The following is a 24,407-nucleotide window of genomic DNA, read 5'->3' as shown; positions in this document are numbered from 1 at the left end:
GTATGTGGAAAGGAGCAGAGCTTCCATGCCCTCTTGGGAGATGCCACCCTCCTAGCAACCAGGAAGCTCTCCCAGCCTTGTCATTCAGGGTTTTAAGGAGGTGTGATGGATAAAAATCATTGACCATGAGTGAGTAAGTCAATCTCCAGTCCTTCCACCCTTCTGGGGGTCTGGGAGTAGGGCTGAAGACTCTGACATGGTGTAACGAGGCAGATAGTTAAGCTTAGGTGAGCTGGCATTCTTAGAACCCTGCAATGTAATCCTAACTCTCTGACTGTCAATTTGATACACCTGTCTTCCCAAGGTGCACCAGTCTCATCCAAGACCAGAGCAAATGCTCAGACCCCACCCCATCTGTATATCTAAGGTACCACCCCCTACCTCATAGTAAGAGAAGAGCCAGGGATTGGGGTGGGGTGGGGGTGGGAGTGGGGGTGGGGAGGGGAGGGAGGTCCCTCTTTATCACAGACCAGTTTCAGAAGCTGGAGATAGCACTCTCATTTTCTGTCTCTCTCATGGGCAACCCTCTGGGTAGGCAGTTGGCCACACTCTGTGCATACATGTGTGTCTATTACCCCTCAGTTAAGTAAATTCTGCTCCTGTTTGTGCATGTTACCAACCACCCCTTAGAACTTTTATCTCTGTGTGAGACAAGAACCTGGATTGGAAAACAATGTGCTCCTTGCCCACATCAGCTCTGTTCCTCTCATCATAGTTGGCTCCTCTGGCAGCCAGTCCCCATCCTGAAGCCAGCTAGGGCCTTTCAGTCACCAGTCATCTCACTGACATCCAAAACTCCACTCTTACCACTCTGTAGAAGCTGGAGGTCTTAAGACACTCTTGGTCAGGAACCTGGGACTAAGGCCAAATTGAGAAGTTTCTGTACTGCAAAAGAAACAGTCAGGAAAGTGAATAGGCAACTGACAGAATCAGAGAAATTATTTGCAAATTATGCAACTGATAAAGGATTAATAACCAGAATCTACAAAGAGGTCAAGAAACTCCAACCACAAAACAAACAACCCACTTAAGAGATGGGCTGGGGCCAGCGCCGTGGCGGAGTAGGTTAATCCTCCGCCTGTGGCGCCAGCATCCCATATGGGTGTCGGTTCTAGTCCCGGTTGCTCCTCTTCCAGTCCAGCTCTCTGCTGTGGCCTGGGAAAGCAGTAGAAGATGGCCCAAGTCCTTGGGCCCCTGTACCCACGTGGGAGACCAGGAAGAAGCATCTGGCTCCTGGCTTCGGATCACTGCAGCTCCGCCCATTGGGGCCATTTGGGGAGTGAACCAACAGAAGGAAGACCTTTCTCTCTTTCTCTCTCACTGTCTGTATCTCTACCTCTCAAATAAATAAATAAAAATCTTAAAAAAAAAAAAGAGAGATGGGTCAAGGACCTAAACAAACATTTTTCAAGAGAGAAAATCCGGGGCCGATGCTGTGGCGCAGCGGGTTAATGCTCTGGCCTAAAGCGCCAGCATCCCATATGGGTGCCGGTTCGAGACCTGGCTGCTCTACTTCCAATTCAGCTCTCTGCTGTGGCCTGGGAAAGCAGTAGAAGATGGCCCACGTCCTTGGGCCCTTGCACCCATGTGGGAGACCCGGAAGAAGTTCCTGGCTCCTGGCTTCAGATCAGCGCAGCTCCGGCTGTTGTGGCCAATTGGGGAGTGAACCATTGGATGGAAGACCTCCCTCTCTCTCTGCCTCTTCTCTCTCTGTGTAACTCTGACTTTCAAATAAATAAATACATCTTTAAAAAAAAAAAAAAGAGGAAATCCAAATGACCAACAAGACACATGAAAAAATGTTCAGGATCACTAGCCATCAAAGCCACTAACAAACCAAAACTACAATGAGGTTTCACCTCACCCTGGTTAGAATGGCTTACATACAGAAATCAACGAACAACGGATGCTGGTAAGATGTGGGGAAAATGGAACACTAACCCACTGTTGGTGGGAATGCAAACTGGTAAAGCCACTATGGAAGACAGTTTGGAGAGTCCTCAGAAACCTGAATATAGCCCTACCACATGACCCAGCCATCCCACTACTTGGAATTTACCCAAATGGAATTAAATGGGAAAAAAAAAAAGCTGTTTGCACCTCAATGTTTATTGCAGCTCAATTCACAATAGCTAAGGCATGGAATCAGCCTAAATTGCCATCAACAGAAGACTGGATAAAGAAATTATGGGATATGTACTCTATGGAATACCACACAGCAGTAAAAAAAATGAAATCTGGTCATTTGCAACAAAATGGAGGAATCTGGAAAACATTATGCTGAGTGAAATAAGCCAGTCCCAAAGGGACAAATATCATATGTTCTCCCTGATCAGTGACAACTAACTGAGCACCTAAAAGGAAACCTGTAAAAGTGAGACGGACACTATGAGAAGCAATGTCTTGATCAGCCCTTGTCCTGACTGCCAAGGAACAGCTTACTATTTTATTCTTTTAGGATTTTCTTTTCCTACTTAATACCATTGGTTGAACTCTTTACTTAACACACAATTATTCTTAGGTATTGAAGTCCAATTGAAAATTGATCCCTGTTAAAAATAAGAGTGGGAATAAGAGAGGGAGGAGATGTACAATTCAGCACACATTCCCTCAGACTTACCCCTAACGGTAAAGCTAAAAACTTGCCATGGGACTCCAAATCCCATTAAGTTGGCAGGTACCAGTGCCATCTTGCTAAAAGTTAAAGTGATTGGTTTCAGTTCATAGCTGATCATAAAGATAGGATTAAGTGTCAAAAGGAACACATAAATAAGACCAAGTGTCTGCTAATAATAATAGATATAATTAAAAAGGAGCAAATGATCCAACATGGGAAGCAGGCCACACAGCAGACTCATAGAAATAGAATGACAGATGTCCTAAACAGCACTCTGGCCTCAGAATCAACCCTTAAGGCATTCGGATCTGGCTAAAAAGTACATGAGAGCATTTCAGGCATGGAAAGCCAAGACTCTGTGGCAAAAAATGACCTACATGAAGGATCTCTATGAGTGAGATCCCCATGGAAAGAAGGGGCCATCGAAGAAGGAGTTACCCTTCTCTGAAGGGAGGAGAGAACTTCCACTTTGACCATGGCCTTGTCTAAATATGATCAGAGTTTGTAGACTCAAGAGGCTTCCATAGCCTTGGCAGCTCATGACAAGAGCCTCAGGTGATTACTGATGTCATAAATAAGAGTGTCAATTGTTAAATCAACAACAGGAGTCACTGTGCACTTGCTCCTCATGTAGGATCTCTGTCCTTACCGAGTTGAACTATGAGAATTAATGGTAAAGTTTGTCTTCAAACAGTACTTTATACAGAAAGAAGAGAAGGAAGGGAGGAGAGGATTTGAGAGGAAGGAAGCCTGTTAGATAATTCCCATTTACTAAGATTTTAATAATTGTCATGCACCAGACTTGGTGATTTCGATTACAGTTACCCAGATGATAATGGTAGAATTGAAGAGACAACATCCAGATATTCTTTTAAGGTAGAGTCAAGAAGGTTTGCTTCATGATTGCCTTGATGTGGATGGTAAAAACAGAGGTGGTCTTAATGAGAAAAAAAAAAGTAATCTGGCATGGGGTGCGTGTAATGCATCCAGCTGGGGAGCTGCTGTCATGGGGGTGCATTGCAGCTGCTGTGCACATGAGATGGAGGACATCTGGTAACATGTTGCATGCAGAAACAAAGACATGGATTTGGAAGCAGATAGGGGGCAAGCAGTTGAAGTTATGTCAGGAGGTGATAATGTTTAAAAAAAGATGATGAGCCCAGAGCTCTGAGTCTGAGAAGGGTCACCTTCAAAGGATGGGCCCAGTAGGAGACGCTAGGGAGTGCCCGTCCCTCTGCCCAGCATGCAGGAGCCTGGGCCTGGAACAGGGCTACACTGTGAGATTGCAGGAGTCTGCGGGCAGCCCAGGGGGACCAGGCTCACCTAGCATGGCACTACAGGGGCAGCTGATGAAACAGTTTCTTGGAAGAAATCAAAGTTAAGTTGCAGCAGAAAAAGGAGCAAAATTCAATAAAAATCAGCAGCGGGGATGAATAATTCAGAAACAGGCGAAAAGCTTTGGTGTTAACAACTGTGGTTAAAAACAAAAATTACACATATGGTGTCGGCATCGTGGTGCAGCAAGTTAAGCCGCAACCTGCAGCGCCCATCTGGGCACCAGGAGAGTCCTGGCTGCTCTGCTTCTGATCCAGCTCCCTACTAATGGGCTGGGCTTGGGCCCATGCCACCCATGCAGGAGACCTGGATGAAGCTCCTGGCTCCTGGCTTCAGCCTGGCCCAGCCCTGCTGTTATTGTGATCATATGGGAGTGAACCAGCAGATGAAACATTCTCTCTCTCTCTCACTGCCATTCAAATAAATAAATCTATCTTTAAAAATTACATATATTAAATGTACGATGTAATGTAGTGCTCCCCTTAACCTTTATAAAGGATAGGCTTCAGCAATGTTAAGTATATTCACAAGGTTTGTAAACAGATCCCTAGAAACATCTCTGCAAAACTGAAACTCTGCATCCGTTAAACATTAACTCCTCTCCCCTCTCCCAGTCCTTGGAAGCCACCTTTGTACTTTAAGTTTCTGTGATTTTGACAAATGTAGGTAGTCCACATGACTAGAATCATGCAATGTTTGTTACTCTCTGAGTGTTTTTGCTTCATCTAACATAATGCCCACGAGGTTTGTCACTACTGGAACATGTGAAAAAATTTCCTTCTTTTTCAAGGTTGCATAATACTCCACTGTCCGATTATACCACATTTTGTTTATTGCTTTGTCTATGTGTGGACAGAGTTACACAGAGAGAGAAGGACAGGCAGAGAAAGACAGAAGTCCTCCTGGGCCGGCGCCGTGGCTCACTTGGCTAATCCTCCACCTGTGGCGCCGGAATCCCATATGGGTGCTGGGTTCTAGTCCCAGTTGCTCCTCTTCCAGTCCAGCTCTCTGCTGTGGCCCGGGAGGGCAGTGGAGGATGGCCCAAGTGATTGGGCCCCTGCACCCGCATGGGAGACCAGGAGGAAGGTACCTGGCTCCTGGCTTCAGATCGGCGTGGCCCCAGCCGTGGCGGCCATTTAGGGGGTGAACCAGCGGAAGGAAGACTTTTCTCTCTGTCTCTCTCTCCTCACTGCCTAACTCTATCTGTCAAATAAATAAATTTTAAAAAAGAGAGAGAGAGAAGTCTCCATCCACTGGTTCACTTCCCAGTTGGCCACAATGGCTGAAGCTGTGCCAATCCAAAGCCAGGAGCCAGGAGCTTCTTCCGGGTCTCCCACATGGGTGCAGGGGCCCAAGGACTTGAGCCATCTTCTACTGCTTTCCCAGGCCATAGCAGAGAGCTGGATCTGAAGTGGAGCAGCCGGAATTCGAACTGGCACCCACATGAGATGTCGGCACTGCAGGCAGTGGCTTTACCCACTATGCCACAGCACTGGCCCCATGAATATTTATGTTGTTTCTACCTCTTCACCATGGTTAATAATGTCATGATGAACATGGCCGTTCAGATATTTTTTTCAAGATCTTGCTTTGAATTCTTTTGGATGTATACCCAGAAGTGGGATTTCTGGGTCATGTGGTTAATTCTATTTTAACTTTTTTGAAGAATTTCCATATTGTTTTCATAATGGCCACATCATTTCACATTCCCACTAACAGAGCACAAAGTTTCCAATTTCTCTGTATCCTCACCAACACTTATTACTTACACTATTACTGCTCTTTTGATGCTGGCCAGCCTAAGGACAGTGGGGCCATGTCTCACAGGGGTTTAGGTGAGCATTTCTCTTGTAATTAACGACACCAAGCATCTTTTCCTATGCTTTCCTTGCTAGGCCACTGGGACGCAAATACCTAGCTTCACACCTGGCCTACTGAGCCCCAATTAAGAATGAAGCTGAGGGGGCCAGCACTGTGGCGTAGAGGGTAAAGCTGCTGCCTGCAGTCCCGGCATCCCATATGGGCGCTGGTTCAAGACCCAGCTGCTCCACTTCCCATCTAGCTCTCTGTTGTGGCCTGGGAAAGCAGTACAACATGGCCTGGGTCCTTGGACCCCTGTACCTACATGGGAGACCTGGGGAAGTTTCTAGCTCTTGGCTTCGGATTGGTGCAGCTCTGGCCCTTGCGGCCTATTGGGCAGTGAACCAAAGGATGGAAGACCTCTCTCTGTCTCTCTCTCTCTGCCTCTCCTTCTCTCTGTGTGTAACTCTGACTTTCAAATAAATAAATCTTAAAAAAAAAAAAAGAATAAAGCTGAGAATGTCATGGTGGAATTTTTTGACCTAAGATTCTGGCTCTTACCTCTCCTGCCCGCCCAGGACACCCCAAGCTGATAAGAGCTTGCATTGTAAATTGTCGGCTTTTATAAACACCTGTCAAGCCCGGTCAGATCCGCCTTATCATGGCCACATGTGAGTCTCTGCATGTGTGCCCCAGCCCCTTTCCCAGTCATCTGTCACCTGGGGGCTAAACTTCTTTCCAAACTCCACTCCCCCACTTGTCACCCAAGCGTGATTTTTACTGCTTTTACTGTGCTGTCTTTTCCACAGTGAAGTCTTTTTGGTCCTGATCGGCTGTCCTGGTGCCTTTTCCTGAACTTAACATTGACCGTTTCTACATGTTCTGTGGAGAACTGTCTATTCAAATTCTTTCTCCATTTTTAAATTAGTTGATTCTTATTGGGTTGTAAGAATTCCTTTTATATTCTGGACATTAATATGTCTTCTCAGACATATGATTTGCAAATATCTTCTTCTAATCTCGGCTTGCCTTGTTAGTCTGTTGACTACTTCCTTGATGCACACAAGTTTTTATGTTTTCTCTAATCCATTTGCTTTTCTTGGCTGTGCTTTTTGGTGTCGTGTCCAAGAAATCACTGCCAATTTCAATGTCATGGAGCTTTCCTCCTGTTTCCTTCTAGAGCTGTATGGTTTTAGTTAATACACTCTGAACTTTAACCTACTTTGAGTTAAGTTTTGTGAACGGCTTAAGGTAAGAGTCCAATTTCATCCTTTTGCATGATGGATATCCAGTTTTCCTAACATGATTTGTTGAGACTATCTTAACTCCTTCAATATTCTTGGCAACCTTGTCAAAGATTGATCATATTTACAACAGTTTATTCTCTCTATTCTGTTCCATTGTGCATACGTCTGTCTTTCTGCAAGTACTAAATTGCCCTGATTACTACTGCTATGCTGTATGCTTTGAATCTGGAAATGTGAATCCTCCAGGTCAGTTTTCCCCCCAAGATTGCCTATTCCTAACATCTTGACAATCCATAATAATTTTAGGATGAACTTCCCTATTACTTCCCCAAGAAGTCATTGGACTATTTTTTTTTTTTAAGATCTTTTATCCATTTGAAAGTCAGAGTTACACAGAGAGAGATAAAGAGAGGTAGAGAGAGAGGTCCTCCATCCACTGGTTCACACCTCAGATGGCCGCAATGGCTGGAGCTGTGCCGATTGAAAGCCAGGAGCCAGGAGCTTCTTCCGAGTCTCCCACATGGGTGCAGGGGCCCAAGGACTTGAGCCATCTTCTATTGCTTTTCCTGGGCCATAGCAAAGAGCTGTACAGGAAGTGGAGCAGCCAGGTCTCAAACCTGTGCCCATATGGGATACCAGCACTGCAGGCGGCAGCCTTACCTGCTACGCCACAGCGCAGGCCCCAACTGTTTTCAAAATATGATCATTTTGGGGCCGGTGCCGTGGCTCACTTGGTTAATCCTCCGCCTGCAGTGCCAGCATTCCATGTGAGTGCCAGGTTCTAGTCCCAGTTGCTCCTCTTCTAGTCCAGCTCTCTGCTGTGGCCCGGGAAGGCAGTGGAGGATGGCCCAAGAGCTTGGGCCCCTGCACCTGCCTGGGAGACCAGGAAGAAGCACCTGGCTCCTGGATTCAGATCGGCACAGCGCCGGCCATAGCAGCCACTGGGAAGTGAACCAAGGGAAGGAAGACTTTCTCTCTGTCTCTCTCTCTCACTGTCTATAACTCTACCTGTCAAATAAAAAAATAATGATCATTTTGGACATTATGTAAATGCTAGCAATAATAAATCTTCCAATTCAGGAACATGGGATGTCTTTCCATGTACTGCATCTTCTTTGCCTTTTTTTTTTTTTAAGCAACATTTTATAGTTCTTGGTGTACAAGTCTTTTGCCTCCTTAGTTAAGTTCATTCCTAAATATTTTATTCTTTCTGGTGACGCCTTGCATGAGATTATTTTCTTACTTTTCCTGTCTGAATTAGTCATTGTTGATGTATAGAAATACAACTGATTTTTGTGTGTTGGTTTTGTTCCCTGAAACTTAGCCAAAACTGTTTATTTTCTTTTATAGATTGTGTGTGTGTTTGTGTGAGAGAGGTATCATTAGGGTTTTCTATAAAAAAGCTTATGTCATCTGTGAACAAAGATAATTTTACTCTCCTTCCTTCATAATTTGAATGTCTTTTATTTCTCTTGTCTAATCACTCTAGCTAGGATTTCTAGAGTTTGTTGAACAAGTAGCAAGAGGGGCAGGTATTGGTGTGCAACAGTTAAGACATTGCTTGGGGCCGGCGCCGTGGTTCACTTGGTTAATCCTCCGCCGGTGGCACCGGCATCCCATATGGGCATCGAGTTCTTCCAGGTCTCCCACATAAATGCAGGGGCCCAAGGATTTGGGCCAAAGTCTGTTGCTTTCCCAGGAGTATTAGCAGAGAGCTGGATTGGAAGTGGAGCAGCCAAGACTTTAACCAGCACCCATATGGGATACTGACACTGCAGGCCAGGGCTTTAACCCACTGTGCCATAACACTGGCCACCCACTTCTTCTATCGTCAGTCTGATAATGCATACTATCTCTCAAAAGGGCTGAAGCATGGCTTTTTATATGCATCATTGGTCACAGGTTTATGTGCAATATTTATGTTTTGTCCATTTGTTTTTATTGAAAACTCCTTTTATTCAATAAGCTATTTAATAGATGTGTTCTCCTCCAAAGGATAAGATTCTGAAATCATTGATATGTTCCATTGTTGAATATTTCATAATTTAAGAATATTTGATTTTTACAGTTAAATTGTTTTGGGCTTATTTTTAGCTTTTAGAATTTCTTCATTTAACATTCATCTTTATTTCTTAAAATCTTGACGGCATTAAAGATACATCTGTAGGTATAGATGTGGCTATAACCTTAAATTTTTATATTTATTAATATTTTAATAACCAATAATGACAATTTTATCTCCCTTTAAGTACAGTAATTATAAAGAATATTTTTATTTTATAATTTCTAAAGAAATTTTTTCTGTAAACTTTTGTGGACAAAAAATTTGACCAGTGAATTTTTCACATTTGAAACTGATCCCTCATTTTCTTTGAAGAGTTTATTTTTATTTATTTGAGTGCCAGAGACAGACAGGATGAGACAGAAAGAGAATTCTTCCATCTGCTGGTTCACTCCTTGATTGGCCCCAACAGCCAGAGCTGGGCCAAGCTGAAACCAGGAGCCTGGAACTCCATCCAGTCACACACGGTGGCAGGGGCCCAAGTACATGGGCCATGTTCTGCAGTCTCCTCAGGGAGCTGGATGGGAAGTGGAGCAGCTGGGACTCAGAGCATGGGCTCTGATATGAGATGGTGGCATCGCAAGCAGCAGCTTAACCTGCAGTAGCACAATGCAAGCCCCTGAAATTGTTTTTTTGTTTTTGTTTTTTTGTTTTTATTTTTATTTTTTTTAATTTTTTTATTTTTTGACAGGCAGAGTGGACAGTGAGAGAGAGAGACACAGAGAGAAAGGTCTTCCTTTGCCGTTGGTTCACCCTCCAATGGCCGCCGCGGCTGGCGCGCTGCAGCCGGCGTACCGCGCTGATCCGATGGCAGGAGCCAGGAGCCAGGTGCTTTTCCTGGTCTCCCATGGGGTGCAGGGCCCAAGCACCTGGGCCATCCTCCACTGCACTCCCTGACCACAGCAGAGAGCTGGCCTGGAAGAGGGACAACTGGGACAGAATCCGGCGCCCCAACCGGGACTAGAACCCGGTGTGCCGGCTCTGCTAGGCAGAGGATTAGCCTAGTGAGCCGCGGCGCCGGCCTGAAATTGTTTTTTTTAATTATATATCAATGAAAAAGTATGTTCTTTCTTTGTAGGTTATAAATTTTTAAGCAAATATTAATTAATTTTTTTTAAAGATTTGTAATTTGTTTACTTGAGAGGTAGAGTTACAGTCAAAGATCTTCCAGCCATTGGTTCACTCCCTAGATGGCTTCAAGGGCTGAAGCTGGGCTGATCAGAAGCCAGGAGTAATCTATCTTTCAAATAAATAAAATAAATATTTAAAAACAAGCGAACAAACAAATGGGGCTGGCGCTGTGGCACAGTGGGTTAAAGCCCTGGCCTGAAGCACCGGCATCTCATATGGGCACTGGTTCTAGTCCTGACTGCTCCTCTTCTGATCCAGCTCTCTGCTATGGCTTGGGATAGCAGTAGAAGATGGCCCTTGGGCCCCTGCACCCACATGGGAGACCCGGAAGAAGCTCCTGGCTCCTGGTTTGGATTCACACAGCTCCGGCTGTTGTGACCATCTGGGGAGTGAACCAGCGGGTAGAAGACCTTTCTCTCTGTCTCTACCTCTCTCTGTAGCTCTATCTTTCAAATAAATAAAATAAATCTTTAAAAATAAAAAAAAATAAGCCTGGAGTCAGGAGCTTCTTCCAGGTCTCCCATGTGGGTACAGGGGCCCAAGGACCTGGGCCATCTTCCACTGTTATCCCAGGCCCTAGCAGAAAGCTAGATCGGAAGTGGAGGAGCTGGGGACTCAAACCAGTGACCATATGGGATGCCGGCACTACAGGCAGAGGCTTTACCCGCTATGCCACAGTGCCAGCTCCTTCATTATCTTTTTTAAAACCACATTTCTGGGGCTGGTGCTGTGGCACAGCGGATTGAAGCCCTGGCCTGAAGTGCAGGTATCCCATGTGGGCGCTGGTTCTGGTCCCAGCTGCTCCTCTTCTGATCTAACTCTCTGCTATGGCCTAGGAAAGCAGTGGAAGGTGGCCCAAGTCTTTGGACCCCTGCACCCATGTGGGAGACACGGAGGAAGCTCCGGGCTCCTGGCTTGGGATCAGCGCAGCTCTGGCCGTCGTGGCCAACTGGGGAGTGAATCAGCGGATAGAAGACCTCTCTCTCTGTCTCTACCTCTGTCTGTAACTCTGTCTTTCGAATAAATAGAATAAATCTTTAAAAAAAATAAAACCAAGTTTCTGCTTTTATTTACAGTCTACTAATTCTCTTCCACTGACTAATTTTTTTTCTAACCAATGGTTGTGTGAGTTGAATTCTTCCTCCAACATTGAATTCATGTTTTTGTTAAAAAAAATAAATTTCACATTGATAAAAATACAATCAGGGGCCGGCCCTTGGAGTAGCAGGTAAAGCCACCACCTGCAGTGCTGGCATCCTATATGAACGCTGGTTCGAGTCCCGGCTGCTCCACATCCCATCCAGCTCTCTGCTATGGCTTTGGAAAGCAGTAGGAGGTGGCCCAAGTCCTGGGTCCCGGCACCCATGTGGGAGACCCAGAAAAAGCTCCTGGCTCCTGGCTTCAGATCACCACAGCTCTGGCCATTGTGGCCATCTGGGAAGTCAACCAGTGGATGGAAGATCTTTCTCTCTCTCTCTCTGCCTCTGCCTCTCTGTAACTTTGCCTTTCAAATGAACAAATAAATCTTTAAAAAAAATACAATCAGGGGCCAGCACTGTGGTGCAGCAGGTTAATGCCTTGGCCTGAAGCACCGACATCCCATATGGGCACTGGTTCTAGTCCCAGCTGCTCCTCTTCCTATCCAGCTCTCTGATATGGCCTGTGATAGCAGTGGAAGATGGCCCTGCACCCGTATGGGAGACCCAGAGGAAGCTCCTGGCTCCTGATCGGCGCAGCTCCCACTGTTGTGGCCATCTGGGGAGTGAACCAATGGATGGAAGATCTCTCTATTTCTCCCTCTCTCTGTCTGTAACTCTACCTCTCAAGTAAATTATTACCTCTCAAGTAAATAAATTACAAATCTTTAAAAAAATAAATTAGTATTTGCTTCAAAATTTATAACCTACAAAGAAATAACATACTTTTTTCATGTGATATATAAATAATATAAAGTAAATAATAATTTTTAAAAGATAATGAAGCCTTAAATTGCTGTGGAAGGAGTGGAAAGAGGAAGATAGAGGGGCCAACAATGCATTGCAATAGGCCAGCCTCCGCCTGTGGTGTTGGCAACCCACTTAAGCACCGGTTCATGTTCTGGGTACTCCTCTTCCAATCCAGCTCTCTGCTTAGGGCCTGGGAAAGCAGTGGAGGAATAGCCCAAGTGCTTGGGGCCTTTACCCACATGGGAGACCCGAAAGAAGCTCCTGACTCCTGGCTTCGGATCAGCCCAGCTCCAGCCCTTGCAGCCATTTGGGGAGTGAACCAGTAGATGTAAGACCTTTACCTGTCTCTCCATCTCTCTGTCTATAACTCTACCTCTCAAATTAATAAATAAAATATTAAAAAAGAGGAAGACAGAAAAAAAGACAATTTAACAAGGATTTCTAATTTTTTGCAAAGTGTTTTGAATTATCCTTGTCATAGTACTTTTAATGTTTCCTACATGCTTTCATGGTAAATAATTTCTGCATTTACCTCTTTTATTTTTTTTTAAATAATTCAGGGGGCCGGTGCTGTGGCACAACTGGGTAAGCTGATGTTTCCAATATCAGGGTGACAGTTCAAGTCCTGACTGCTCTGCTTCCTAACCAGCCCCCTGTTACTGAGCCTGGGAAAACAGCAGAAGATGGTACACGTACCTGACCCCCTGTCACCTACATGGGAGACCTGGATGAAGTTACAGGCTCCTGGCTTCAGCATGGCCTAGCCAGGCACTTGGGGAGTGAACCAGCACATGGGTCATGGGGACAGTTGCTAACCATGTTCCAAGCCTTCCCATAAAGGAATCTTCCCTACACTCATCAGCAAGTCCTGTCTCTTGCTGGCAGACAGAGCAATTTTATTGGTATTGTATGCCTGAGACTGGGCAAAGGAAACATGTCTCGATTCAGCCCACCTGTGCACTGCTGCAGTTCCCCGTAATCCACTCATTTCATGGATGGAGGTGGCCATCTTAAATAAGCACATGGGACTATCTACTTGTTAAGCTGAGTCACTTCCCAAACCTGAAAGGGAGCTCGTTAATGCTGAGCTACCAGGAGGGACTCCTTTGATCCATCCCACCTTCCATAGTAATTGCTTTTAACCTCATTACCGTCTGATTTATTCATCCAATTTCTTAATAACCATGTTGACTAATAACTTTGATGCACCCCTCATATTGGCATTCCTGAAACAGGTCACATTTCCATCACCCTTCTGCTTGACCATGCGGCCAGACCACTGGCCACTGCCAAACATAAGGGCTTTTACCATTGTTCGATTCTTCAGCATGCAATTCAGCCCACTGAACTGATGTGTTTGTTACTGTCCTCTGTCAGAGTGGCATCCTTCCAAACAGGATGTAGTCTGCTCACTTTGAAGCACACAAAGCAGCTGAGAATGGTTTACAGGCACTGTCCCACTGTCAGTAGAACGGTGTGCAACTCCAGAGTCAGTCTCCAGGGGAAAGAGGCCCCTTCACATTCCCTTCTTACATTCCCTGTGTAACATGATTCTGTACAAATCATTTCCTTGTTATGGAACTGTCCTGGGTCCTGACCTTCACATGAGGGCATCTCCCAAGACATTGCGGCTCTTTCACATTTTAAGATCATTTTATGTTCTTCAGTCGTAGGGGTAGCCTCAGTTAATGTCCTAGAACAGGTAGTAAATGCACCTCAAGCGGAAACTCTCTAGTTCAATGTCCTTTTAGTGGCCATAAACCCCGGTGTTGTCACTACAGAGGGCCATCCAACAAATAAATTGTCTATACCAGCACTCTCCTTCTATTCTACATTGTATGGCTTAGGCAATCTTATTGGTACCCAGTTAGCATGCCCAGCTAATATTGCTCAAATGGAATATTTATGCACCGTCTGCTCTACAATGCTAGGTAGGGGAAACATTCCCCAGTTAGAAGCAAGGTGCCTCCTCATAACACAATGAGGTAAAAGATGCAACCACTAAACATAAAGTACATTCAGACATACCAGCTCTCTTATACATGCTTTTTAAAGATGTATTTTATTTATCTGAAGGTAAGAGTTACAGAGAAAGAGAGAGAAAGAGAGAGAGAGAGACTTACATTTTCCATCATATATCTTCCTGGATGCAATGGTCAGGACCGGGCAAGGTGAAAGCCAGATTCATCTGGGTCTCCCACATGTGTATAGGGGCCCAGGGACTTGGGCCATCTTCTGCTGCTTTCTCAAGCACAGTAATGGGGGGCTGGGTGGGATGTGGAGCAGCCGGGACTCAAACTGGTGCCTATATAGGATGCCAGAGTTGCAGGCAGTGGCTTAATCTGTTTTGCCACAATGCCAGCCCCATATTCTAGCTTTCATTATCTCATCAACTCTTACATTTTGATATTCAACTTCCAGGATCTCCCCTACCAACCCCCTCAACCCTCACCATTTTACCCTGTTCTGGGCAAAGACTTTGGGTAATTTTTTTTAAAGATTTATTTATTTATTTGAAAGAGTTACAGAGAGAGAGAGAAAGGTCTTCCATCCGCTGATTCACTCCCCAGTTGGCCACAACAGCCAGAGCTGCGCCTATCTGAAGCCAGGAGCCAAGAGCTTCTTCTAGCACTATCAGGGTAGTTCAAATACATAGATCTTTTAAAAAGGTAAGATTTCAGCCGCTTCATACAGGCATTTCACTTGTCACAGGCAGAGTCAGGCATATCCCCTACTCACGATAAACTCATTTTACAGTGTCTTTTATTTAGTCCACCACGTGGGTGCAGGGGCCCAAGGTCTTGGGTCATCTTCTATTGCTTTCCCAGGCCATAGCAGAGAGTTGGATCAGAAGTTGAGCAGCCGGGACTCAAACTGGCACCCACATGGGATGCAAGCACTGCAGGCAGCAGCTTTACCCAGTACACCACAGCACCGGCCCCAGGCTTTGGGTTCTGAGCAGGTGGTTAAGCTAAGAGACTCTGGCCCTTCTGTCAATCTTTAATTGGTTCATCTGCCTGGCTATTGCCCCGGGAAATTTCAGATCAGTTTTATCATTATAATCTTAGTCTTCTTTCAAATTTCTCTAAAATGGCATAAGGCAAGAAACTTGTTTGGATTTGAGCTGAATAATGCTGGGGTACTCAAACTGTACTCAAAGATTGACCACCCAGTCTTTGATAGTGCCGAATTTTTTTAAGGATTTATTTATTGATTTGAGAGGCAGAGTTACAGACAGAGGGAGAAAGAGAGAGAGGTCTTCCATCCACTGGTTCACTTCCCAGATGGCCACAATGGCCAGAGCTGTGCTGATCTGAAGCCAGGAGCCAAGAGCTTCCTCTGGGATTGCCACGTTGGGACAGGGGCCCAAGGACTTGGGCCATCTTCCATTGCTTTCTCAGGCTATAGCAGAGAGCTGGTTTAGAAATGGAGCAGCCAGGACTCGAACCGGCATCCACATGGGATGCTAACACTACCCTGATGATGCTGTATTAAAACCTTTGTCTTCAGGGCCAGCATTGCAGCATGGCATAGTGGGTTAAGCAGACACCTACGATATCAGCAACCCATGTAAGTGCTGGTTGGAGAACTGGCTGCTCCACTTCCAATTCAGCTCCCTGCTAATGCACCTGAGAAAGCATCAGCAGATGGCCCAAGTACTCAGGCCCCTGCACCCATATGGGATACCCAGATGAAGCTCCTAGCCCCTGGTTTCAGTGTGGTCCAGCCCTAGACATTGCAGCCATTTAGGGGGTGAACCAGCAACTGAAAATCTTTCGATCTCTCCCGCCCCACACTGGAACTCTGCCTTTTGTTTTAATCCCATCAGTGCCCACCTTGTTCATCTCATTTCATAATAACCATCTAAAGATTTCCATCCTTCTGGGATGAATCCTTTTTGTTTTCCTTCTTAGTTTCCCTGTTATCAATGTTTTATTCATTTTTTCCTTTTTTTAAGATTTATTTTATTTATTTGAAAGAGCTATAAGGCCGGCGCCGCGGCTCACTAGGCTAATCCTCCGCCTAGCGGCGCCGGCACACCGGGTTCTAGTCCCGGTCGGGGCGCCGGATTCTTTCCCGGTTGCCCCTCTTCCAGGCCAGCCCTCTGCTGTGGCCAGGGAGTGCAGTGGAGGATGGCCCAGGTGCTTGGGCCCTGCACCCCATGGGAGACCAGGAAAAGCACCTGGATCCTGGCTCCTGCCATCGGATCAGCGCGGTGCGCCGGCCGCAGCGCGCCGGCCGCGGCGGCCATTGGAGGGTGAACCAACGGCAAAAGGAAGACCTTTCTCTCTGTCTCTCTCTCTCACTGTCCACTCTGCCTGTCAAAAAAAAAAAAAAAAAAAAAAAAAAAAAAAAAAAAAAGAAAGAGCTACAGACAGAGGTAGAGACGGAGAGAGAGGTCTTCCATCCTCTGGTACACTCCCCAGATGGCCGCAATGGCCAGAGCTGCGCCGATCCGAAGCCAGGAGCCAGGAGCCTCCATCGGGTCTCCCACATGGGTACAGGGGCCCAAGGACTTGGGCCATCTTCCACTGCTATCCCAGGCCACAGCAGAGAGCTGGATCGGAAGAGGAGCAGCCAGGACTAGAACCGGCGCCCATATGGGATGCTGGAGCTTCAGTTCAGGGCATTAACCCACGGTGCCACAGCGCCGGCCCCTTCATTTTTCTTATTTCTTATTAATAATTCAAAAATTCCCACTCTCCAGGGATGAGTTCTATGACTCGCCCCTTTGCCTTTTTCTATTTTCTTTTTAATTAACATAATGATTTTATTTGTATGTATAAGATCCATGTTGAGTAGCCAGTGCTGTGGTGTAGCAGGTTAAGCCTCCGCCTGTGATGCCAGCATCCCATATCAGCACCGGTTCTAGTCCCAGCTGTTCACTTCCAATCCAGCTCTCTGCTATGGCCTGGGAAAGCAGTAGAAGATACCCCAAGGTCTTGGGCCCCTGCACCCACGTGGGAGACCTGGCAGAAGTTCTTGGCTCCTAGCTTCAGATTGGCAATGCTCTGGCCGTTGCAGCCATTTGGGGGAGTGAACCAGCAGATGGAAGACTCTCTCTCTCTGCCTCTGCCTCTGCCTCTCTGTAACTCTGCCTTTCAAATAGATCTTTTAAAAACGTAAGATTTCAGCCGCTTCATACAGGGCATTTCACTTGTCACAGGCGGAGTCGGGCATACCCCCTACTCACAATAAACTCATTTTACAGTGTCTTTTATTCAGTCCACCAGCCGGAAGGTTTCTTCTGGAATAATCTCCTGTGTGTATCTGCATCACATAGAGTGACCTATAATTTTTTTCACGGTGAGCTGTGGGTTTGGCATCAACCCATACATGCCTTTCCTCTCTGTAGCATTCATAAACCAAGACATTGCCCCTAAATTAGACACTCTCACAACTCATTTTAGTAAATATTTGTCACGAGGCTGATGATAAAGAGCTACACATGGGCCAGTGCTGTGGCTCACTAGGCTAATCCTCCACCTGTGGCACCAGCACCCCGGGTTCTAGTCCCGGTTGGGGCGCCGGATTCTGTCCCGGTTGCTCCTTTTCCAGTCCAGCTCTCTGCTGTGGCCCAGGAGTGCAGTGGAGAACGGCCCAAGTCCTTGGGCCCTGCACCCGCATGGGAGACCAGGAGGAAGCACCTGGCTCCTGGCTTCGGATCAGTGCAGTGCACCTGCCGCAGCAGCCATTTGGGGGGTGAACCAACGGAAGGAAGACCTTTCTCTCTGTCTCTCTCTCACACTAACTCTGCCTGTCAAAAAAAAAAAAAAAAAAAGAGCTACACATTAAATTATTCCTTCACATTATACCCTCCAGTTTCCATAGTTTCTTGGTGTACTAGTCAATTTTGTTTCTATAATGTGATACTCGAGGCTGGGTACTTTATAAAGAAAAGAGATCTACTAGGCTCACAGTTGTAAAGGTTCAGGGCATGCCAACAACATCCACTGAGCGCTGGTGGAGGCCTTGGAGCAGACGGCACCTTGCAAGAGGAATGAAGGAGAGGGATCAGGTGGAGAGACAGGGAGCCAGAGCACAGAGGAGCTAGGCTTGGTCTTCAGTCACTGCACTCTCAAGAACTAACTCAGAGGCCCATGAGAAGCACCTCAATCCTATCTGAGAGCAGCATCTCAAGAGACCTCTCTCTAGGCCCCACCTCTCAGAAGTCCTGCCACCTAACATTGCCACACCGGGGACCCAGCTTCCAATACATGAACCCTTGGGTGACAAACTGTACTCCATACTCACTCTTTTTTAAAAAGTTTATTTTTATTTTGTAAATTTATTTTGAAGGCACAGCAACACACACACGCACACACACACATACACACACACACACGAGTTCTTCCATCATTAGTTCACTCCCCAAACACTTGTAACAGCTAGGGTTGGGCCAGACTGAAGCCAGAAGTCTGAAACTCCATCAGGGTCTCCCTTGTGGGTGTCAGGAACTCAAAGACATCATTCACTGCCTCCTTCAAGGATGCACATTAGCAGGACACTAATGAGAAGTACAGTAACCAGGACTCAAACTAGGCACTGCAAATGAGATACAGGAATCCCAAGGGGTGGCTTACCCTGCTGCACCACCACACCAGCCCTGCTACTCACTCTTTGATGATTTTGTTTGCATTTCCCTAAATCCTGGGGGTTGATGACCCGGTTACAAGATAAAGACTACAACTCCCTGGTCACAAGGTAAGGATCCACCTAGTGACAGAACATCTGGGAGACCTCACTCACTGTGTACCTCTTGCATGATTGTAGTCATGTAGCTAAAATTTGTATTTTCCTATATGAAACCTGACCACTTCCCTTTGGTGGAGACGTTGGATGTGAACGCGCCAGCCTGCCACCTCCCTAGTTACCAGCATCCTGAATAAACTTCCTCTCTTTGTTTCTCCTAAATTCTTATCCTCTGAGTCATTAGCTTCTCTCGTGACAATTACCTGATTTCAGGTTCAGTAACAAAACCACATCACAGCCACAGCACTGGGTCTTGCCCTTCCCCTGCACTGAAAGTCTTCTTGGAGACCAACGGTCTTAGAGGTACTTTCCATTGTCCTGGAAGAACTTTTCCCTTGGGGTGGACAAAGCTGAAACTGACTGATGTCTGAACTTGGTCTAGAGTCATTATTTCCATCTTTGCTACTGTAGATGACCATAACCACGGGATTGTCTATTTTGCTTTTTTTCTTACTAGTTCCCGTTTCCTTATATATCCAGGGGACCATTCCTTGACAGTTGGATCCATTCCTGAATCCCAGGTGTGATTTTTACATTTTGTAAGTGACTGCAGCACAGATGACTGCTGCATACCCTCAGTGACCACATGGCCAGCCAAGACTCCAAAGCTCCTCATTCCCCTATCCTTTTAGACAGTCTCTGCCCAAACCACATGTTCCCACGAGCTAGGACCCTTCTAGAAAATCCCTCTTCACTGACACCAATTCTGAAGATACTACAGAGGGGGGAATACCCTCAGACTCCATTCTCCTACTATATACTCACAGCATAGATCACTTCTGCGATCCTGAGATGGGCGGGGGTTTCTCCCCACCAGCAAGCAACTGATAACTCTGCAGCGGACTCCAGCCAGGTATTCTTCAGCCCACTTTATTTTTGATGATATCCATCTGGAGATTGCATCAAATTCCCCCTGTTTGAGAGCTCAGTACCCAAGATTGCGACTGTGCTTTCAATTGCAGATGCCAATAGCAAGCCTTGGGTTGTTTTAGCTGTGCTTCTGACCAACTGGCTATAAAGCAGGCGTCCCTTCTTAGGTTCAAATAATTTCTTAAGTCAGTTCACAGAACTCATTGTGTAGGATAAGAAATGTGGGAAGAGACCCCAAACTTCCTTGCTCTCTCCAGGTGTGCTACCCTCCAGGAACCACCACATATTCACCTATCTGGAGGCTCTCCAAACTCTGTCCTATTGAAATTTTTTAAATTATTTATTTATTTATTTATTTGAGAAGTAGAGTTACAGACAGAGAGAGGGAGAGACAGAGAGAAAAGTCTTCCATCGTCTGGTTCACTCCCCAAGTGGCTGCAAGGGTCAGAGATGAGCCAATCTGAAGCCAGGAGCCAGGAGCTTCTTCCAGGTCTCCCACATGGGCACTGTGGCATAGCAGGTAAAGCCGCTGCCTACAATGCTGGCAACCCATATGGGTGCCAGTTTGAGTCCCAGCTGCTCCATTTTCTTTTTTTTTTTAAAGATTTTATTTATTTATTTATTTGAGAGGTAGAGTTACAGACAGTGAGAGGGAGAGACAGAGAGAAAGGTCTTCCTTCTGTTGGTTCACTCTCCAAATGGCCGCAACAGCCAGAGCTGAGCTGTGCCAAACCGAAGCCAGGAGCCAGGTGCTTCTTCCCAGTCTCCCATGTGGGTGCAGGGGCCCAAGGACTTGGGCCATCTTCTACTGCTTTCCCAGGCCACAGCGGAGAGCTGGATTAGAAGAGGAGCAGCCATGACTAGAACCAGCACCCATATGGGATGCCAGCGCCGCAAGCGGAGGATTAACCTAGTGCACCATGACGCCGGCCCCATGCTCCATTTTCGATCCAGCTCTCTGCTATGGCCTGGGAAAGCAGTAGAAGATGGCTCAAGCACTTGGGCCCCTACACCCACGTGGGAGACTCTAAAGAAGCTCCCAGCTCCTGGCTTCAGATCAGCACAGCTCCAACCATTGCAGCTAATTGGGGAGTGAGCCAGCATATGTAAGACCTCTCTCTTTCTCTCTCTGCCTCTCCTTCTCTCTCTGTGTAACTCTGACTTTCAAATAAATAAATGAACCTTTATTTTAAAAAGAGAGAATTAATGAGAAAGGCAGAACTTCTAAAACTGTGTGTATGCATATACTTTTGTAAGGAATTAAAGTCTGCTACTGAGGCATAGTTGTTGCTTTTCTCCCTCTAGGTCTGGAATCAAACCACTAAACAAGATATAAAGTCCATTATCTGAGATTATCTGAGGGGCTGGCACTGTGGCATAGTGGATAAAGCCACCACCTGTGATGCCAGCACTCCTATATGGGCACTGGCTGGCATCCTGGCTATTCTGCTTCTGATCTACCTCCCTGCTAATAGCCTGGGAAAAGCAGTGGAGGATGGCCCAAGTGCTTGGGTCCCTGCCACCCACATTGATGACCCAGATGAAGCTCTAGGCTCCTTGCTTTGGCCTGGCCCCACTCTGACCATTACAGCCATGTGAGGAGAGAACCAGTGGATGGAAGCACTCTCTCGCGCGCGCTCTCTCTCTCTCTCTCCCTCTCTGTAACTCTTTCAAACTAAATAAATAAGTCTTTTTTTTTTAAAGCCAGTATTGTGGTACAGTGGGTTAAGCTACCATCATCCAATTTGAGCATCAATTTGAGTCCTGGCTGCTCTACTTCTGATCCAGTTCCCTGCTAATGTGCCAGGGAAAGCAGCAGATGAAGGTTTAGGTACTTGAGCCCCTGGCACCCACACAGGAGCTCTGGATGGGGTTACTGGATCTTGACTTCAGACTGGCCCAGCACCAGTCATTTGGGGAATGAACCAGCAGATGGAAAATTGATCTATCTCTCTCTCTCTCCACCTCTCCTTCCACCCCATAACTCTTTCATATAAATAAATCTTTTTAAAAATTGAGAGGCAGAGAAACAGAGAAGGGGGAGAGAGAGAGAGCAAATTTCCACTTGTTGATTCACTCTCTAATTACCCTCAAGGGCAGAAAGACTTGGCCAGGCCAAAGCTAGGAGCTGGGTACTCAAACTAAGCTTCCCACATTGGTGACAGGAGCCCAATTACTTGAGCCATCACTGCTGTCCTCCACATAAATTAGCAGGAAGCTGGAGTCAAGGAGCCAAAGCTGGGTGTCAAACCCAGGCGTACAGATAGATATGAGTCATGGGTGTTTTAACCCATGACATCTTAACCACCAGCTAAATGATCACTTCCAAAGTCCACTTTTAAATCTAACTCTAATGATGTAATCAGAATTAGTTCATAGAGTCCTTGTCACAAGATCAAGACAGATGGTGGCAACCATTTTAAATGTCGTATCAGAAGCTAGGAGGCAATCCATCTGTGAACTGAAAAGTGAGGCGCTCATACCAGAGGAAAGAATGGAGGAAAGAACTGCCTGGGGTTCAGTAAACTCCATCTTAGTCTGGTTCTGCTTTTTCTTAAGATTTATTTATTTGAAAGGCAGAGTTGGAGGGAGGGAATGAGGGAGGGAGAGAGAGAGAGAGAGAGAGAGACACCTTTCATCTGCTGGCTTACTCCCCAAATGATGCAAGGACCAGGGATGGGCCAGGCATAAACAAGGAGCCCAGAACTCCATCTTTGTCTCCCATGTGGGTGGCAGAGGTCCAAGCACCTGGACCATCTTCTGCTGCCTTCCCAGGCACATTTGTAGGGAGCTAGATTAGAAGCAGAGCAGCTGGGACTTGAGCCAGCTCTTATATGGAATGCTGGTATTGCAGCAGGAGGCTTGACCTACTAGGCCATATCTCTAACTTCACAAATCTATTTCTTATACAACCTTGGCGAAGTTGTTGCTGGTTCTCCATCAGGAAAATTGGGGCAGGACTATCTCATAGGGTTCTTGTAAAGATTTTCAGAAGACAATATTACAACAAAGTTCAAGATAAAATTGACTTTTATTTGTAATTCTAGAATCAGACAAACTTCATTCTACAAAACAGAATGAATGATCCAATAAGTTGATCAGAGAAGGCTGACTTTACAGGTAGAAAAGAGTTGAAGAAAGCAATAAGCAGAATGGTCAGTAAACGTCTTGTAAAGGTTGAAGCAGAGTGAACAATTTTTTATCATGCTTGCTAAACTAGCTTGTTGGGGGACTGAGTTGTCTCTCTCACTTGCTTTCTCACTTTCTCTCTGCCACATACAAATCTCCTAATTTCTTGAAAGGCCAAAAGTTTCATCTTGATGGTGTGGAAGTTTAGCATGAGGAACTCCATTTTGGATCAATATTGGGCCCCTACACCCGCTTGGGAGACCAGGAGGAAGCACCTGGCTCCTGGCTTTGGATCGGCGTAGCACCGGCCGTAGTGGCCATTTGAGGGGTAAACCAACGGAAGGAAGACCTTTCTCTCTGTCTCTCTCTCACTGTCTAACTCTATTTGTCTTCCTTCCGTTGGTTTACCCCTCAAATGGCCACTACTTGGGCCATCCTCCACTGCCTTCCCGGGCCACAGCAGAGAGCTGGACTAGAAGAGGGGCAACCGGGACTAGAATCTGGCACCCATATGGGATTCCGGCACCACAGGCAGAGAATTAGCCAAGTGAGCCACTTGCGCCGGCCCCTCCCATAAATCTTATTCAACAAGATCAAGGAACATGAAATACTTATCGAGGAGTCTGTTGTGTCTAAATACTATTTTCCATATTTTAAAAAAGATGTATTTATTTATTTGGGAGGTAGAGTTACAGAGAGAGAGAGACGGAGAGATCTTCCATCTGCTGGTTCACTCCCCAAATGGCTGCAACACCTGGAGTCGAGCCAATCAGAAGCCAGGAACTTATTCCAGATCTCCCATGAGGGTGCAAAAGTTCAAGCACGTGGGCCGTCTTCCACTGCTTTCTCAGGCCATAGCAGAGAGCTGGATTGGAAGTGGAGCAGCCGAGACACAAACCGGTGCCCATATGGGATGCTGGCCCCGGCAGATGGAGGCTTAGCCTACTATGCCACAGCACAGGCCCCATCATTTTCTATATTAAAAGGATCTGGCCGGGCCTCGGCTCACTAGGCTAATACTCCGCCTTGCGGCGCTGGCACACCGGGTTCTAGTCCCGGTCAGGGCGCCGGATTCTGTCCCGGTTGCCCCTCTTCCAGGCCAGCTCTCTGCTGTGGCCAGGGAAGTGCAGTGGAGGATGGCCCAAGTCCTTGGGCCCTGCACCCCATGGGAAACCAGGATAAGTACCTGGCTCCTGCCTTCAGGTCCGTGCGGTGCGCTGGCCGCAGCGCACCGGCCGCGGTGCCATTGGAGGAAGACCTTTCTCTCTGTCTCTCTCTCTCACTGTCCACTCTGCCTGTCCAAAAAAAAAAAAAAAAAAAAAAAAAAAAAAAGAAAGGATCCAGGACTCATTGAAAAAATGACTTATTCTGGATTTAGGGCCTGAGAGTTCAAGATGAGCCATTGAGTTCAAGATGAGGACATTGTGGTACACAATAAAGCAAGGACATTCTCCAAGACTACCAAAAGAATAGAATAGAGGACTATATGAATTCTCTTTCATTGGCCAAAGATTGGA

The 24,407-nt window shown here is 46.3% G+C and overlaps 1 pseudogene across 1 annotated transcript in view; it reads right to left on the bottom strand.

Moving 5' to 3' along the window:
* Positions 1–24,407, bottom strand: part of LOC108175751 (type 2 phosphatidylinositol 4,5-bisphosphate 4-phosphatase pseudogene) — a 79,400-nt pseudogene that overhangs the window by 34,037 nt on the left and 20,956 nt on the right. The window contains exon 2 of the transcript XR_016226127.1: positions 808–885. The product of XR_016226127.1 is annotated as a type 2 phosphatidylinositol 4,5-bisphosphate 4-phosphatase pseudogene (transcript). The remainder of the gene's footprint in view (positions 1–807; positions 886–24,407) is intronic.

This window comes from Oryctolagus cuniculus, chromosome 19 (genome assembly GCF_051225735.1).
Source record: "Oryctolagus cuniculus isolate XC-2025 breed Fujian yellow rabbit chromosome 19, ASM5122573v1, whole genome shotgun sequence".
Taxonomy (NCBI): Eukaryota; Metazoa; Chordata; class Mammalia; order Lagomorpha; family Leporidae; genus Oryctolagus; species Oryctolagus cuniculus.
Note: the sequence above shows the minus strand (reverse complement) of the source record. Positions and strands in the feature narration are given on the sequence as shown.